Consider the following 17249-nt stretch of genomic DNA (forward strand, 5'->3'; position numbering starts at 1 on the left):
CGCTATTGTGGTCACTTTGTCCGTCCGTCCGTCCGCTCGTTCGTTGAGACGGTACTAATTCTTTATCTTAAGAGTTATTGTTCTACTTTTTTCGCTATTTGGTTCTTATGGTGTCGAGGCTTGCACCAAGCAAGGAATTTTTTCTGCGTTTATTGCTAAAAAGTTATTGTAAAAAAATCAAACAACCATTTTTTACATGTCCATAATTTTACACTTTTGCCGTTTATTAACCATCCTAGAGATCGTTTATAATTTTGTATTGCTGTCTGTCGTCTGTCTGTTGGTCAGTCCGTCTGTTCCTTTGTATATCTGTCCGTGTGAACGATAACTTTGTTTAGAAATGTTCGATCGTGGTTCGTTATGGTGTCGAGGCTTGCACCAAGGAAGGAATTTTTTCTGCGTTTATTGCTAAAAAGTTATTGTAAAAAAATCAACAAACCGTTTTTTACATGTTCCATAATTTTACACTTTTGCCGTTTATTAACGATCCTAGAGATCGTTTATAATTTTGTATTGCTGTCTGTCGTCTGTCTGTTGGTCTGTCCGTCTGTTCCTTTGTCTGTCCCTGTATCTGTCCGTGTGAACGATAACTTTGTTTAGAAATGTCCGATCGCTTTTACATCTCCGTTAGTTATTAACTGAATTGCATGAAATTCAATATGGGCATAGCTTTAGCCATATAATACGCAATGCCAAAAGTTGAGTCGAATCGATTCAAAATTCACAGTGCCCTTTTCGCATCTCGACCATTTATAAACCAAATTACAAACTTTTTTATTTATAAAAGTATTTAAATGAAATTTGATACATAGGTACTTGGAATAAAGGAAAATCTAACGCCAGTTCCAAAATTTTTTTTCAAAATAAATATCACATTATTATGGCCACTTTTTTCCCTCTACAAGAAGCTAGTTTTAAATTTTAAATCCGACATTTCATCTCCGGTTAGCCATCATCAACTTTGTTTTCTCTTGTGGAAGTCATTTTTACTTTTTGTGTCATGTGATAAAATTTTTTTTTTAATTTCAAAAATATAAACATCACAATTTTTTTAATATTGTTAAAATATCTTCTTTTTTGCCTAGAAAATTTTGTTTTTGGTTGTGTACGTACGTTGTTTCTTGCGTTTTTACGAATTAATAGCGCTATTTCTGATTAAAAGATAATGATGTATACATTTTTAAATCAGAAAAAAATTCTCTGTCAAATGACACAAAAAGTAAAAACAATTTCCATAAGAAAAAACAAAATTGATGTTGGTTGACTGAAGACGAAACGTCAAAATGTAAAAGTAGCATCTTGTAGAGGGGAAAAAATGGCCATAATAATGGGTCATTTATTTCAAAATATCTTTTTAAATAACATCAATAAAAAATTTCCGGATATCTCCAAAAGTGGTCGGAATTTTTTCAGTTTCAAAACTGCATTTTGTTAAGCATCAAAATACGCAACTTTGCCAAATTTAAACTACCTACCTATCTCTTACAGTTCCCAAGATCCCCATGGTGGCCCTCGAATTTGAATCAGTTTATGTTCAGGTCTCAACATTTTGGTTGCTTTTCAATGTTGATTGTGGTAGCGTTTGGTGACTGATAACTTCAGAATAATTGGCACTTTTAAAATAAAAAATACAGGTCTGTATTTAAGAAAAATATGGTCGACGAAAAAACTGAGAAAATTAGCGAATTTTGTTTTTTTCTCTGAGGGTGTTCCTTCGCTTTCAAAGCAGCGCACCTTTGCCTCCATTTAAACGGCTTTTACTGTTTCGAAAATCCCTAGTGGTCACCACCAAATTTGGAACCGTGGAAAGAACGTGATACTGACAAGCGAATTAATTGTAATAATTTATTTATTTGGTTGGCTGAAGATCCAAGTCCATAACTTTTTTGGGTATGGAGCTGTGGTACTTTCGAATACTCCCTTTACATAAAAATGTAAAGTCGCAAAATAATGCAAGCGCCGTGTGTTGCTGTAACGTCCTGATGGGAGTGATCCTTTTATTTAATATAAATGCAATTTTGTAGTGATTGAAATGTGTGGTTGCCAACCTGGTTATAGAGGTTCTGTATATAAAAACGTGTAAATGTATTTCACATTCGAAAACACTAACGTCGTCCTTCATTTCCTACTAATCCCCGGTATCAATTTTCGATGGCAATCTCTTTTGATTTGTGGCGAGCCAAGGGAAAATGAACGTTCCGCCCCTATATATGTCATCCACTTTTTCTTTGCACACTTCATAACACTCTGGTTATTTGAAAAAATTGCGCCGGTCACGGAAAAATATCCCAAGATCTCTCGTCGTATCCTGTACATCTCCGACAATTTCCCACACTCCCCAATTGCCGTTTTTGCCGGCCGCCTCGGATCTGCCGCTCTCATATATTCCCTTTTGATGTTCGCTTTTGTTTATTTTTCCGTCTGCAATATTTTTCAAGTTTCTTTTGATGACCCTTATTAATTTGTTTAGGGGCAGATATAGTATTTCGTAATGCGTATATAAAAGAAAACCTCTTATTTCATACGTCAGAATATTATTTAGGGGGAGATCAAAATGTGAGGAACTGATTGCTGCAAAATGAAAAGGAAATTAAAACGCTTGGCGAGTCTTATCGACATCGTATATCCGGCGCCCTTTTCGCCAAATTTATGCAGTTGTACGTTTTATATCGAGTTTGTCAAATGTTTCTGCGATATGTTAACTTTAATAAAGGCATCAAAAACCTCGACGCTTGCCTTAATTTTCACTTTTTTCGTAGTCGTTTGCTGATTACTCCCCAATCCTGTGTACTAATTGAACTTATCACATGCGTTTATCATTCAAAACGAAGATAAAGGGCAAAAATTTTATTAGTTTATTGCCCCAGCACGATTCGGGGGGGTTTAATGCGATTTCTTTATGTTGACCGTTATACAAGATTAGTCTATCATTTTTCAGAATTTACGACAATTGTTTGGCATATTATTCTTTCCAATACACATAAATATACCGCTTTGCAAAATTAATGAATTATAAAAGACAAATGGGATATTAAAAGCTTCTCGCTTGATACCGAGACGCAGTTGCACGTATTTCCGCCGTTATTTGCATAAATCATTTTGTTTTACATCGGGGGTAGAGGTAACTTCTCCATTCTTTACTTTAAATTAAAATATGTGATGAGGAAATTTCGTATTTGTTTTATCTATACAGTTAGTTTTGCTATATATTTCCCTAATGAGTTTTCCTGGAAACAGTAACGACTAGCGGATACAGAAATCGCTTGCCAACACAAATTGGCACTTTCTCTATCATTTCCTGTTGCTATAACCTTAAATGGAGCGTGTCCTTGCCATTTTGCTGAAATGCCTTGCAACATATAACATCTAATGAAAGTTTGAAAATTTGAATGTATTTTGCGAAAACAATCTAATGTGAATTTCTACGGGCGTTCGAGAAGTCTACCCACTAAAGTCATGCATGCAAAACGCTTCGTGCACAGAGGTCACGCCTTTTAACCTGCAGGTCGCCTTTCGTATTCTTCACTTAATTGCCCTCGCTTACTAGACATGTGTTTTCTTAAGGCGTTTGAGGAACGGACTTCCGTAGACGATTCCTCTTCTCTGACATAAAGCGTCTTTATCATTAATAATGTCGTTTGCACCCAACTCCCAAGTTAATTGCTCTACCAACCCTTGCCTCTTTGACGAGAAGACAGAAACGCATATGCTCCATAAAACGCAGAGATGCAACTCGTAAAATAAATACTAAAGTCGGATTCGAATTGCTCGGAACAAAAACTGTAATTGCAAATTGGCTCCAGCATCAAAAGCACAGTGACGGGTCGTAAAGCGAGCCAGTAATGCCACAGATTACACGGCTCCAATGGGTTTATTATTGCCGCGACGCCGTGCACACCTACAGCTTCTTAATTCTTCACATTAATGCTTTAATTGTTCTGTTTAATGTCGCGTGCTCCAGTTGGCTGTAAAGGCAGCCGCTGTTAGAAAATTTTATATAACACTGTTATTAAATTTATAACTATATCGTAAATCGTGCGTTACTATTGAGGAATATGCCTTTTACGGTACTGAATGCGTTATACCCGCTTCAGATGGTGACTAACGTTTATTATTAATCCCAAATTTACGATTTAATCTACGTTAGTGTTGAGATACATTAAATTCGTACACCGTTCGCGCATTAAATGTATTCAAAGTTTCCGAACGTACTTTCGAATTTATGTTCCTGCAATACAAGTAGTAATAAGGGTGGGAAGATGCACTTAAAACTATTTATAATTGCAAATTCGAACGTAAAGTTAATTGGCTATGATTGAATAACCCATGAGACTTGGCAGCGAGTGTTGAATATGAATTTGCTTCATTGATTTTAGTAGCTCATTTACACCATTGCATTTGAATTAAGCTACACGCCACTAATTTCGTTAATTAGATTATTCCAATTATGTTGATCCTGAGATAGTCTTGTAGTTTCGTAATTGTACTTCAAGCTCCATTTATTGCGCCAATTCAATAGTTGAGCATATATTCTTAGTCATGGGGAATTAAGTTTGGCGTCGTGAAACATCTACACAGATGCATCTCGAGTACGGGGACAAAAATTTTGGATGTAACGCAAATTTCCGATCGGATCGAGGCAGACGTATTTATTACGTAAATCAATAACCACCCTGTCACAATCATGATAATGTTAAGATGGTAATGGCAATGTTAGTAGTCGAATCGTTTTTTGACAGACGTTAGCCGAGATGTTGAGCACACTACAAAAATTCCAAGTTGTAACATTAACATTAACATTAATTAATATTCCGCAATAGTCATAATATTTATGGACTGTATTACATTACAAAATTATTGATATAGAGGTCATGGTATTTTTGAAACTGCGAAACATGGGAAAACTGGCAAATATATTAGCAACTACTATAACTCTTTAAAAATTTCTTGTAAGGATTTGTGATGTCACATTCCCATGTAAATTATTAATACACCCGGTCAATAGACTTTATTTTTTAGATTTATGAATTTCACCCCTCATATAAAACGCCTTCACGCAATTCTCTCAAAAATGTTCGTTTGGTGTTGTACGCATTCTGGCCCCTTTAATCAAAATCAGTAATATTGTACAGGGAATTTTTTATTATATATATTATTTTTATAGCCTATATGTACAAAAAATGTATAAAAAAACATGTCAATAGATGGCTTTGGGCAGCCAGCATTATATGCGAAAAACGGGAGTTATTTCTCTCTTCAAGAATTGAATAATTAAAAATCCCTAACTAGTCCAGGTAATCTATTCAGTGCCTCCATAGAAACCTTCAGAACCTGGCGATGAAAAAATACCTAACTGAGTTAAGGTCGCAATTCTGCTGATTAGCATATCAAAAGACACCGAAAATGATCGCTAACATTGTTAACTCGGTTATTTTCATCGACAGAAATTTCATTCTCATAATCTAAAACTACTGAATTTTGTGAGTATTTCTGAGACTTATCGACCGTTTTCGTTTTAAAATAACCGCGAAATTAGTTAAATACGGGCTCGGCATAGTTCGTGAGTAACAAAAAAACGTTTCGAATTGCTCACGTGACCTTTGCAAATCTTCGCGAGAAATTTTACTACGTGTACAATTGATTTTTTGAGCTTTCGAAAAGTGGGAGGTGAAACAGAAACCTACGTTGTGGGATGTAAAGTAAGTAAACTTATACAAACAAGCTAACTAAACAATAAAGCAACTGCCAGAACCCATCAAGTATCCTTCCTAATTTAGGACTGCAGCAATCTTATAAATAAATAAATTTTTTACGCCAATCAACCGTATTAGTTTTCAATTTTTTTTCACTTTTAATTGCACAAGAGGTATGTATTTTACCGAGTAAATTTGGGTTGTTTAGGTAATGAAAATCTGTTGCATAGCCAAAAAGTAACTATGTTTTAGATACTTTTGTAAAGTATCTTGTACATGTTACTCTTCTAAAGTATCTAGATACCACGAAAAGTAACTAAGATACTTTCAGAGTATCTTAGATACGAAAGTGACGAACATTTTGAACGTTTAATTTTTTTACGGTCCAATAAAAACGTTTAAGATAAATGTGACTTAGGTATGTACTGTGCGATCAAAAATGAGTTGCTGTCGAGTCACCTTTGGAACTTTTGTTTACATGGGAAATCGTATTTAACTTGAACTTCCAAAGGCGACTCGACAGCAACTCATTTTTGATCGCCCGTTACATACCTACATGTAATAGAAGTACAAAATTAATATCCTCCTTACACTATACATCTATCTATGCGGATTTATTGTATTTAGCTTATTGAACTGTTGGTTAATTTCTTTTCATGTAAAGGTGTTTTAAATAATCTATCTGAATATTACAAAAACATGTACCACTATGTATGATCCAAATGTAGAAATTTTGGTTAGGTCATTAAATGTTATTTGAAAGTATTATGTCAATGTTTTCTATAGTAAAGGGTATCCATACCTATACATTCACTTAATTTCGCTTGATTTTGAGGTAATAAACAAATTTCTTAAGTGATATCAAAATAAATATCAAAAAAATGCCGAACCTTACTCTAGACTTACACAGGTACTGTAAAGTATCTTAAATACTTCAAAGTATCTTAGATACTTTCAGGTACCTAAGATACATTCATATCATTTAGTTACAGTATCTAGATACCGATGTCAAGTATCTGGGACTTAAGATACTTTTTATGTGAAGTAACAATTTACGCATAGTAAATAGTTACTTTTTGTTAGAAGTAACTATAATGTAACTAGATACTTTTTGCGAGTATCTTTTACAGGTCTGCTTTTGCCGCTGTCAAAGTGACAATTGCACTGCGGCTTATGCGATTTTTTATACATGAGTTGAATTGTCATATAAAGACGGAAAATTGGAAAAATAAAACCCCCATCTTTTTCAATAATCTGGGATGCCATGGAATTTTCTAAAACAAAAAGATATCCAGTTATCAATTAGCAGCAGTTCGAAATGGATTTTATGATCGACTTGGTTACTGTATTGCAGTTAATGGTGACTTATTCGAACATTTATTGTAAATTGTTATATTAGGAAACCGTTTTTGTAATTTGGTCTTTCTTTATGTTGAATTCGCTGTTCTAAATGTAATACTTTTTGATAGAATTTGATTTGTTTTATAGCAGACATTCCATGGCATGACGGATATTGGCGTAGTTTTTGTATTATAAAATTCCATGGCATCCCAGATTATTGAAAAGATGCGGGTTTTATTTTTCCAATTTTCCGTCTTTATTATGTAAAAAAATTGAAAACTAATACGGTTGATTGACGTAAAAAATGTTTTCCTACAAAAAATCTTAATACATGTTTGCTCTAAAATAATTTGGGGAGCCAATAACCGCATGTTATGAATTTTACATTGAAATCCCTATATGATGCGTAACGCAAGTCATCACCCTGTATAATCTGTCGCTTAAGCAATGTATGTTTCCATCTGTTTGGAAAACGGCAAAGGTTTGTCCTATATTTAAAACGAGTGCAATAATTAAAGTAGCAAATTATGGGCCGATATCAATTCTGTGCGATTTTTCAAAAATTTTTGAAATCATTCTATACGATAAACTTGCTTTCCAATTTAAACCTCTACCATCAGTGCACCAGCACCGTTTTACCCCTAAGCGATCTACAACATCTAACCATGCTTGCTTCATACAATGCAGATTAGGAATATGGGATAACCAGGGTCAGGTGGGCGCTATACTTGACGTAATTTCGTAATTCTTCCTATTTTACAATACCTACACGTGCCGTATCGATTCACCAAATCAAAATTAGTATCAGTTTACTTTATTTGTATTTTTAATCAACACGTTAAACTTTCAACATCCCTCTTATACAAAAGCATAGCACGCAATTATATTTATACAGTTCACAAAAAATATCGAGGTTAATTCGAGGGGCAAAAATGTGTGCACCAATTAAAAGAAATTCCGTTGGAGTTGAAAAACTGCAAAATAATTCCATTGAATACCAAACAATTCCAGTGAACTTCAAAAATAAATTAAGTTTCTTGCAAAGCGCAAAGATACCTATGTGAATACATTGGTATCAGAGCTGGCCAGAATACTTTCAAAAAGTATTTGAATACTAAATAGTAAATACTTTACACATATCCAAGGTATTTGAATACTAAATACTTTTACGTCAAATACATTAAAAATTTAAAATAGTATACTGGATAAAAGTCTTAATACTACTTAAAAAATCAAGTTATACTTTGTATGGGGTTAGCTTTTTTATATTTCTATTATTATATACAAATTGAAGGGGAGTAAAAGCGTATTATTATTATATTATTATATAGGAGGTACCTACCAGGACCTTTCTTATACCAGTTATATCCTTAAGAATACGTGTACCAGTTTTCAAAGCGATCGTGCACATGATACGTACGCCTTTCTGAAATTAATCCTAGCGATTTTGGAACAGATCCATTTTTGACCATCCGTTTGTCCGTGTGCATGATAGTTTGTTTAGAAACGTGCGATCGCTTTGAAAATTGATACACATGGTCTTAAGGATATAATAAAGGTCGCTATTGTTTTTAAGTTACGTAGACTATCCAGTCAAAAAGTTTCACTCCAGGATCGTTCGGTATTCAGTTGTATCGGATTTTTATATTTGATTTTGTGACAATGGAAACTTTCCCTAAACATTTCTAAATTGTTCTCAAATATTTATTTACTTAAAAGTACTGCCCTTTTTTGAGGCCGGAAAAAAACATTGTCTGAGATCGACAGGGAAAAATCACTTTCTTATAGAATGTGGCCTGTAGAATCCATAATTTCAAACAGTTCCAAGATTGGGCTACTAGTTCAAAACTTACAGCCCTTTGAATTTTTTTTCGAAATTGGTTTCTAGTCCATAACTTTAGATTGAGAAGTCTAATCGAAAAAGTACGAATTGTTTTGGATTCTACGCACCAAAATTAATAAGAAAAAGTGTTTTCCCGAGATATTTTGGTGTTGTCGATTTTTGGTAAAAAAAGGAAGTTTAAGTATTCAGATACTATGCGAAGTATTCGAATACTAAATATTTGTGAAAGTATTTGAGGGTACTGATTGTTGCCCTAAACGTAGTTGAGGGCAAGCACCCGACTGATTATGACGCACTTTAGTTCTGTGGCATATACGCTATTTTCTTCCTGGAAAAATTAGGATCTCAGTAAATGTCCCCTTAACTACCTAAATGAACCTACGTGTTTTTTTTTCTGACATTTTCAATTGTTTTTGCTCCTTGGTTTGATAACTCCAAGGCCCTTTTGACTGGCGTTTGATATAGGTCAGAGTTATAAGCAATTGGGTGATTAGTGGCTGAATGCTAAAAGGCTAAACCCGAGGTTAAACGTGACCAAAAGAAAGTAAATCGTATTGTTGTCTCAGAAAAGCCAACCATTTATTTTGGAAACATTCATTAGCTATTCTCTTCACAATTGCGGATCGCCGTCCACACAAAGAACTTTTTTTGGTACGAAATTCTTTCGATAAGGTTCCTTGTCCATAAGAAACATAAAACTCTTCGCGAGGTCTCTGCATGTCCGTCTGGAGCTGTTTGCACTTGTGCTTCCTGTTTCCTCTTTACCTCTTTAGGTGAGTGAAATCCTTCTGGTTTGCAATTTCCAGGTGAGTTTGTCTGGTTATGTCGTTTTTTTTAAATATTAACGTTTTGTTTATCTTCTTACCAACTATAACAAATTGTACGATCATGAAATTAATTTTTTTGACAATGGAAATACCTACCTTTAATTTTTTGTCGAGACAAAATATCTTCATCTGCGGCTGGACTTGAAGATATTCCGAAATTTTTCGGGGGGTTTCGTTGCGTGGGGATGCATCGTCTACCGAAATTAAAAGTACGAGAAGTCAAAATGAAAAAAAATAATTAAAGAATGACTTTGACATAGTAACCTACTATGTGGATATTTTGTCTCACCTGATACTGAAGTATTCGTCTTCATCCTTCACATGAAGTAGAGGCATATACACAATTTATACTTTACCATTTAAGTCTTTCGCGTTTGATTTGCACCTTTTTCATTTTAAAGGTTGAAAAAATGCACTAAACAAATAGTACAATAGTATCAAATTTTGCTGAGGGAGCATTTTCCTGGTTATTATGTGGGGAAAATGAAGTGAATAAAATAAAAATATTGTGCCCAAGTAATAAATTGCGATTCAACAGTTTTCAAAGTGCCTAATAATTTCCGCCATTAAAATTATCATTCATTCGGACGATTTGATGGCCCATATACACAAAATTAGTAATGATGGCCATAAAATCAAACATAATAATAAAGCCATAAAATACATATAGCTTTTTGAAAAGAATTTATATACTATCAAAAAAAAATTTCGGTGCCCACATAATTTTACGTCCCACCATAAATTCGGCAAAGTTCACTAATATAAACTTTTTACACATTAAACCTACTACATGAATAATTTATTAATTACGGACCTACGAATGTGAAACTGTGATTTACAATGGCGTGCTATATAAGCACACAGTTTTTATGGCTGCAAACTTTCGCTTAGGTTTTCCGGTCACATCGGAAAATTCGATGGATGAAAATAAAATGATCAAATGCATCGAGCGTAATACCCGTGGAAGGAGACGCGTCATAAAATAATCATAGAGTTGAGTAGATTTCGCAGTGGACACCCACTGCGGCTTGGTGGATTCGTATTATGACTTACAATACAATGGAAAATTGGATCCTTAACGTACTTCATACGCTCGTTCTCTCTGTAATTTTCATGTCGAATTTAAAGCGCCGATAAAAGCGCATTCGTTCGTTATTTGTGACAAACCTCTCCCAAGTGAAATTGAGTTTCGTCAAACGTGTATTCATTATACGTTAACAGGGGTGTCGAAAATCACGTGTTCATGTCATAGGGTGGATTATGCAGATTCGGCGGGTATTTTGTTTTTCTGGTATAGGGTTTTGTCTCTAGGGAGAAAAAATGTACTGTTGACAAATGAGTTTTCTAACAAGCGTCTCCGTCTCGTAGCTATATCCTAACAAGTGTGCATGTGTGAAATGTCTACGTTTCCGTGAATACAAATCTATACAAATGTCATTGAATACGTGCGAGAATCTGTATTTCAAAGGAAACCTTAATTGTCAGCTTTAACGCCAATAACGTTTTGAAGAATCTTTCAGGATTTGTGTTGGTAAATAAAAGTGAATAAGTAACAATGATCCCTTTCCGTTTCAAACATTAAGGTGCCTATTAATAGGCTACGATGTTAATCAATTACAGCGTTTAATTATGTGTTGCGTATTTACAATTCTGTGTAAACGAACTTCTTATTTTTGTTTGTTTTGTTTTACGTTTACACTTGCTTCTGCCTATAGTACACCTTTCTTTTGCAATGTTCGTCTGATTTCGTTGTTAATGTTTTTCTGAGTTTTCCTCTTCATTTTGCGCTTTTTACTTTGCGTTCCACACTTGTTTTACTAGTCTTCTGTTTCTCATTATTTATTATATATAAACATTGTCTGTAGTACAACTTATTTACATTCTGTAATATAGTTTGTTATTTTCTTCTTTCATATACCTATCCCCCTTATTCCTGGATATTTAAATTTTCCTATATGTTCTACTCATGTTTGCTTTAACTGTATATCTATTCCTCTTAGTCTGGATTGATATTTAGTTTCATGCCTCTCTATCTTAGCTCTTGTTTCGCTCAGTTCAGATTCTTCTATACTTTTGACTTCTAATCATGCGCAAATGATAAGTTCTTACGTAGGAAGTACTGGCTTGCCAACTTGTTTGTACATGTTTCTCATTATTTTCCTTATTGTTCGCCCTAATATTTTCCCATGTGTATGTTTGGTTGTTGATTGTGATTTTTTTGTAACCCACTTTTACCCTCCTCTCTTTTCTACTTTTTCTCTCCGCAACTTCCTCTGCTATTTTTGTGTATTCATTGCTTGTTTGTCAAGTCATTGTCTATACAGGGTGATTCAAAATTGAGTACAAAGATTTTAAGGGCGTATTTACCAGCCAAAAATAAGAAATTTTTTTTATATAATCGTATGTTGCTTCGTTTTCTAGATACAGGCTGTAACAATTTTTTATAAAAATCGGTTTTTTATCAATTATTCAAAAACCTTTCAGCCCATTTCAATAAAATTTGCTAGGCTTATTTTGTGATCCTAAGGGCCTTCCTTTGGTGGGAATAAAATAAATAAAAACCGACTTTTTAAAAAACTTTTACATACATGCGATTATATGAAAAAAATTTCTTATTTTTGGGTGGTAAATACGCCCTTAAAATCTGTGCACTTAATTTTGAATCACCGTGTATACTGCTGTGTGCAATTGCGGGCGGTCACTACACCACCCATCTACCCATGCTAGCTCAAAACAAAACAAAATTGACTCTTAGAATTTTATAATCTCTCCTCGTACACATCCGGTATTTGATATAAAGAGAAATCCTGATACTGGCTGGCTTGAAACTTCTCAATTTGACAGACTCGAGGAACTTCCAAAGAATTTATTACACGAATTTTGTTTCGCGCCTGAAATAAATCTTGGGCACGAATAGAAAAATATATGAAGACTATATCTGGGTCGCACAAGGAATTCGAATAAATATAATAATGACATTTTTTCCGAATGAATTAATTAAAAGAAAATCCCTGTAGAAAAGAAAGGCTTACAAAGCCAGTTTGGACATATATTACCCTGCACTCAGGCGGTTGATAATTTAAAAAAATCTTAAATTACTTACAGTTTTTTTTAAAGAATCCAAATAATCGGTCGCGAAAGGTTTGGAATATTCAGGCGCACTTATCAAAGACACAAAAACACTCACTCACAGCTTTAGGAAACTTCATTTAAACAAGAACATAGTACGGAATTACAAACAGAAGGAAAAATAAACAATGAGATAACTAACTCAAATGCAATAAAATTAACACCTAATAAATAACGAAAACATAACAGCTCCCATGACATATTGTAACCTTTTAATTCTGTCTTTGTCACCATCTCCACTTTTTTTTGGCGCCTATTCGTTCCTCCCTCTCTCTCAAATGGTTTTTGTTTGCTGAGCCGGGCTTTGTACAGGGCCTATTCCTGAGAATTAGCTGACCAAAAATCTGCTCTAATTATTGTAATTTTGCGCTATAACCCCAACTCGCAATGACGTTATATTTTACCTGAATTAATTGTGTTGTTAGTTACAAAAAAAAACATTTTTACTCTCTTTTAACGATCTGCTTCACATTCGCCCTAGACTTTAACAACAACAAATACGCATAAAAGTTAACGGTCACTTTTTTTACCTTGTGGAATTTTTACTTTAGTACCTTTAATCTTGTTTATTTACAAAGAGCTCGGAGATATTACATAATCTAAAAATCTCTTTGAATACGTTTCTTTGATCGTTCAATAAGTACGATGTACGCATTGCGTATTTACAGCTTCTTTTGTGACTTTATTTTATCTAACCGGGTATCCTCTAATTATATTTCTTCAATGATCACTCCACCTTACCTCCAGAGGCACTAAATTAAGTATCATATTTAATAGAAAAACTTAGGGAGATAGGGGCTATTTTGTCCCAATTCTCCTCACTAGAGCACATACATGCGATGATTCCTCATTCCACAATCCTTGCAGTCTTCATTGTCTTTTCCCCTTATTCTACTAGCTCTCGTTCTTACTCTCCTGTCTATAATTTTGCGTTTTTGGTTAGTGTCTTTAAGAATGATTTGTGTGGCCCCCACCTTCCATCACCTTCTTCCGGTCCCATCCTTTGGATCTAGCCATCACCATTATATGGGCGGGTGCCAGTGCTGCCACCACTAACACCCCGGCACAACAAAATAATTCAATTCTAACTTTAAATTCTTGATTTCAAGCAAACAATGTCATGATCAAACTACTCAAAATGCTCATTTACCAAATTTTTAAATGAACTTTGGGCGCGGATAAACAAAATTAAACGTAATTCGTCCCTTCGTCGTTAAAGAGTTCGAATAAACACATGACTTGCATGATATTTGGCCCCATATATCTTCAGTCACATCACTTACCTTTCGGACCCCAATATTGTCCGTATTAATAGCTGTATTGATTTCCTTCACATATTTTTCCCACTTCGTATCAATAAGCTGTCTTGTACTTTCTAACTTGCTAAAGTATAAGGCGTTTTCGTTTATAGTTTTGTCCAAAAGTATCCTTGATAGAACCCATTAACGACACTCAATAACTTTGACCGCGTTTAATATGCTTATTGCAGTTTAAAGATGTCAAAATTACCCTCAATAAAGGAACATTTTGTTTCTATTGCCGTTTTCCATTGAACTCATATACAGGGTGGTACAATGAAAACGAAACAGGACCCGCAAGTAAATAGTTTTTGGGAAAAAACGCAAAAACACGACGATTTTAATTGGAAGGGGGACCTCTTTTACTTTAAAATGTACACTCCTGTTGTCAACCCCCTAAGCAGGGTTACCACCTTCTCCGTAATTTTTAACTGAACGTTGGGTCGAGTGACACATTGTTGTGATTGTTTTGTGCAGCTAATATTTCTCATGAACGTGTTTATTCACGTAAAAGCTTGAATGTCCATTTGAATTATTTATCATTTGACACCCTGTATCGCTCAAACGATTCGCTCAAATTTGAAAAATAGACCACAGGAAATTATGAGCCATTTCGAATGATGTGCCACTCGACCCAACGTGCAATTTAAAATTATTGACGGCGTGGCAACCCTGCTTAGAGGGTCAACACAAGAGGTCTATATTTTTAAGTAAAAGCTAAATGTCCCCCTTCCAACCAAAATTGACATGTTTTTGTGTTTTTCCCAAAAACTGTTTCCTTACGATTTCTTCGGTCTGTTTCGTTTTCGTTGCGCCTACCTGTATAAATTTTTAACTGCCTTCAGACGGTTTGCGTAAATTGCCCAAAATAGCTACGTTGAACTTTACGATTCAGAACAAATGCATATTAAAAGGATGAAAAGTAGGATTAACAGAAAGTGAAGTTTATTATTAAAATAAAACAGATTGATGTAAACTATTTATGTTCACTAATTGCAATGGCAAAAATACGTTGCGACACTTAAATATTTATATCGTATAACAATCCAATTTTGAGTGGATAGCCGTAAACGTACGAGCGAGGATGCCCATAACCAAATTTTGTGAATATATCATAAGAGCGCGGAATGGGAGAATTGAATTTCCCATAAAAGTTCTTATTATCAAATAACGGCATCGTTAACTTTATATGCGCCCAACTTTTCATCCTCGACAATCAAATATTACACGGTATAAAAAGAAAACACCTGCATAGAAAAACAGCGAAATTTACGATCTCTTAAGCTTTTTTAAGCTCTTGTATATTCTATTATTTAAATCGTTCATATCGTTCCCGTAATGCCTTATAAAAATATTACGCGAACGTAAAGGAAATGTCACACCTTCTATAGAGGCCGTTTAATGTAGCGCCATTACTAAATTACGAAGACCTGGGCTACAGCGTTTCATTTTTGAGTAGTCACTTGGATAATGGTCTTTATTTATTCAATGAAATGGAGCATGTATGTTGTAGATTAACTCTCATTCGCTTTCCGTATCCATCAGTTAGTTGTCCCAGTTTCCTAAAATTTCATGGCGCCATAAAAACTTCACAAACAGCTTCGTCAAAGGAACATTACGGCTCACAAAAGAGCACACAAGAATTCTATAAAATTCTAATGGGTCAAAGGGGGTTTGATAAAAGACATAAGGGAGCGTGAAAGGTAGCTGGGCCTAATTCTTAAAGTTCTTTCATGCGAACGCTTGTAGGTAACGCACGTATAAAACAATGTTAACAGAGAAAGGTTGTATAAAATATTAATATCCAAGTTGCCGGCGGCGGTGGTGGGAGCAGGTTTTTATTATGTTTTAGGTAGCAGCGCGAAGAAACAATCTCGGTAATTGAACGGCAATACAAGAGGGCGCGTAAAAAGGGAGAAACTAAGGACATCGTTAATGCTGCCCCCGACGTCGAACAGGTGGCGGTTCAAGGCGTCCATGTATCATTATGCTTGACGTATTAAATCAATCAATTTATTCGACAATTAGCTCCCTGATTGTTTCAAAGTCGTAAACATCGAAATTAAAGCGCCGGGCACGGTTCAAAATTGTTCGGCTGTTGTTTATCTATAAATTTTATATAGTCGATACTACCCTTATCCGAAATCTGCGGATTCGAATGTTTAATGGCGTAGGTACGATTAGATACTATTCGGGATTAACGGGATGTAAAATGCGACAGATTTCTTTTTTTTAGGGAAAAAATGGTTTGCTATTTTATGACGACGGAATTGATTCGTTTCTAATAACGGGCGATCAAAAATGAGTTGCTGTCGAGTCGCCTTTGGAAGTTCAAATTAAGTACGATTTCTCATGTAAACAAAAATTTCAAAGGTAACTCGACAGCAACTCATTTTTGATCGCATAGTATTGCCCTACTATATTCCGTTCACAGCGTTCTTTCACAATATATGGACTTGGCTAAGTCAGGTTAGGCCCTATCAGGGCCGTAGCCAGACTGTATAATCCTCGACAGGACAGGACAGGCTCACAAACATTCAGGACAGGCAGCCTATTCCTGAACTATGACAAATGAAGCAAGCATACATAAACGTGTGTTTGCTATGCCACTGGTTCAAGATTACGTCAAAATGGCGTTACAAGCGTATACAAACTTGTTCCAATGATATCGAGAAGATGCGCCAGACTGAAATCTGAAATGTAGGTAATGGCATTTCTAGTTTTCAAAAAAACACTACTGGCTATATTTTCATAAGCACTTATTTTATTTTGCAAATAACCACTCGGCTGGCCTAAATTAACAAAAAATTCAAAATTTACTAGGTTTGTGAACACACGTGGAATTTTTTTTAAATAATGAATAATAATCTAAAATGAAACCCTGAATTTCTCAGAGTGACCTATTACTACATTAAATGTACCCTGGAACGAATTTAGTGCTCATCAAACAGCACAGACGATAGCAGATATCAAATGTCACTTACTTTTACACACTTGTTCTTTCACGGTAAGCAATCGCAATCCTCTACCTTTTATATTGAATAACATGCTCGAGAAAAATACAACAAAATAAAGTAGTACTTCGGATTTTTTAAATTTAAAAGTTTTTTATCACCGG

General features: G+C 34.8%; 1 long non-coding RNA gene across 1 annotated transcript; it reads right to left on the bottom strand.

Moving 5' to 3' along the window:
* Positions 1-9110: 9110 nt before the first annotated feature.
* Positions 9111-10253, bottom strand: LOC116174250. Its single transcript, XR_004146068.1, has 4 exons — positions 9994-10253; positions 9801-9898; positions 9260-9745; positions 9111-9205 (listed from the first exon to the last, which is right to left on the bottom strand). It is a non-coding gene; the product is annotated as an uncharacterized LOC116174250 (long non-coding RNA).
* Positions 10254-17249: the final 6996 nt, after the last annotated feature.

The sequence above is a fragment of the Photinus pyralis genome, unplaced genomic scaffold (genome assembly GCF_008802855.1).
Source record: "Photinus pyralis isolate 1611_PpyrPB1 unplaced genomic scaffold, Ppyr1.3 Ppyr1.4_LG6, whole genome shotgun sequence".
Classification (NCBI taxonomy): domain Eukaryota; kingdom Metazoa; phylum Arthropoda; class Insecta; order Coleoptera; family Lampyridae; genus Photinus; species Photinus pyralis.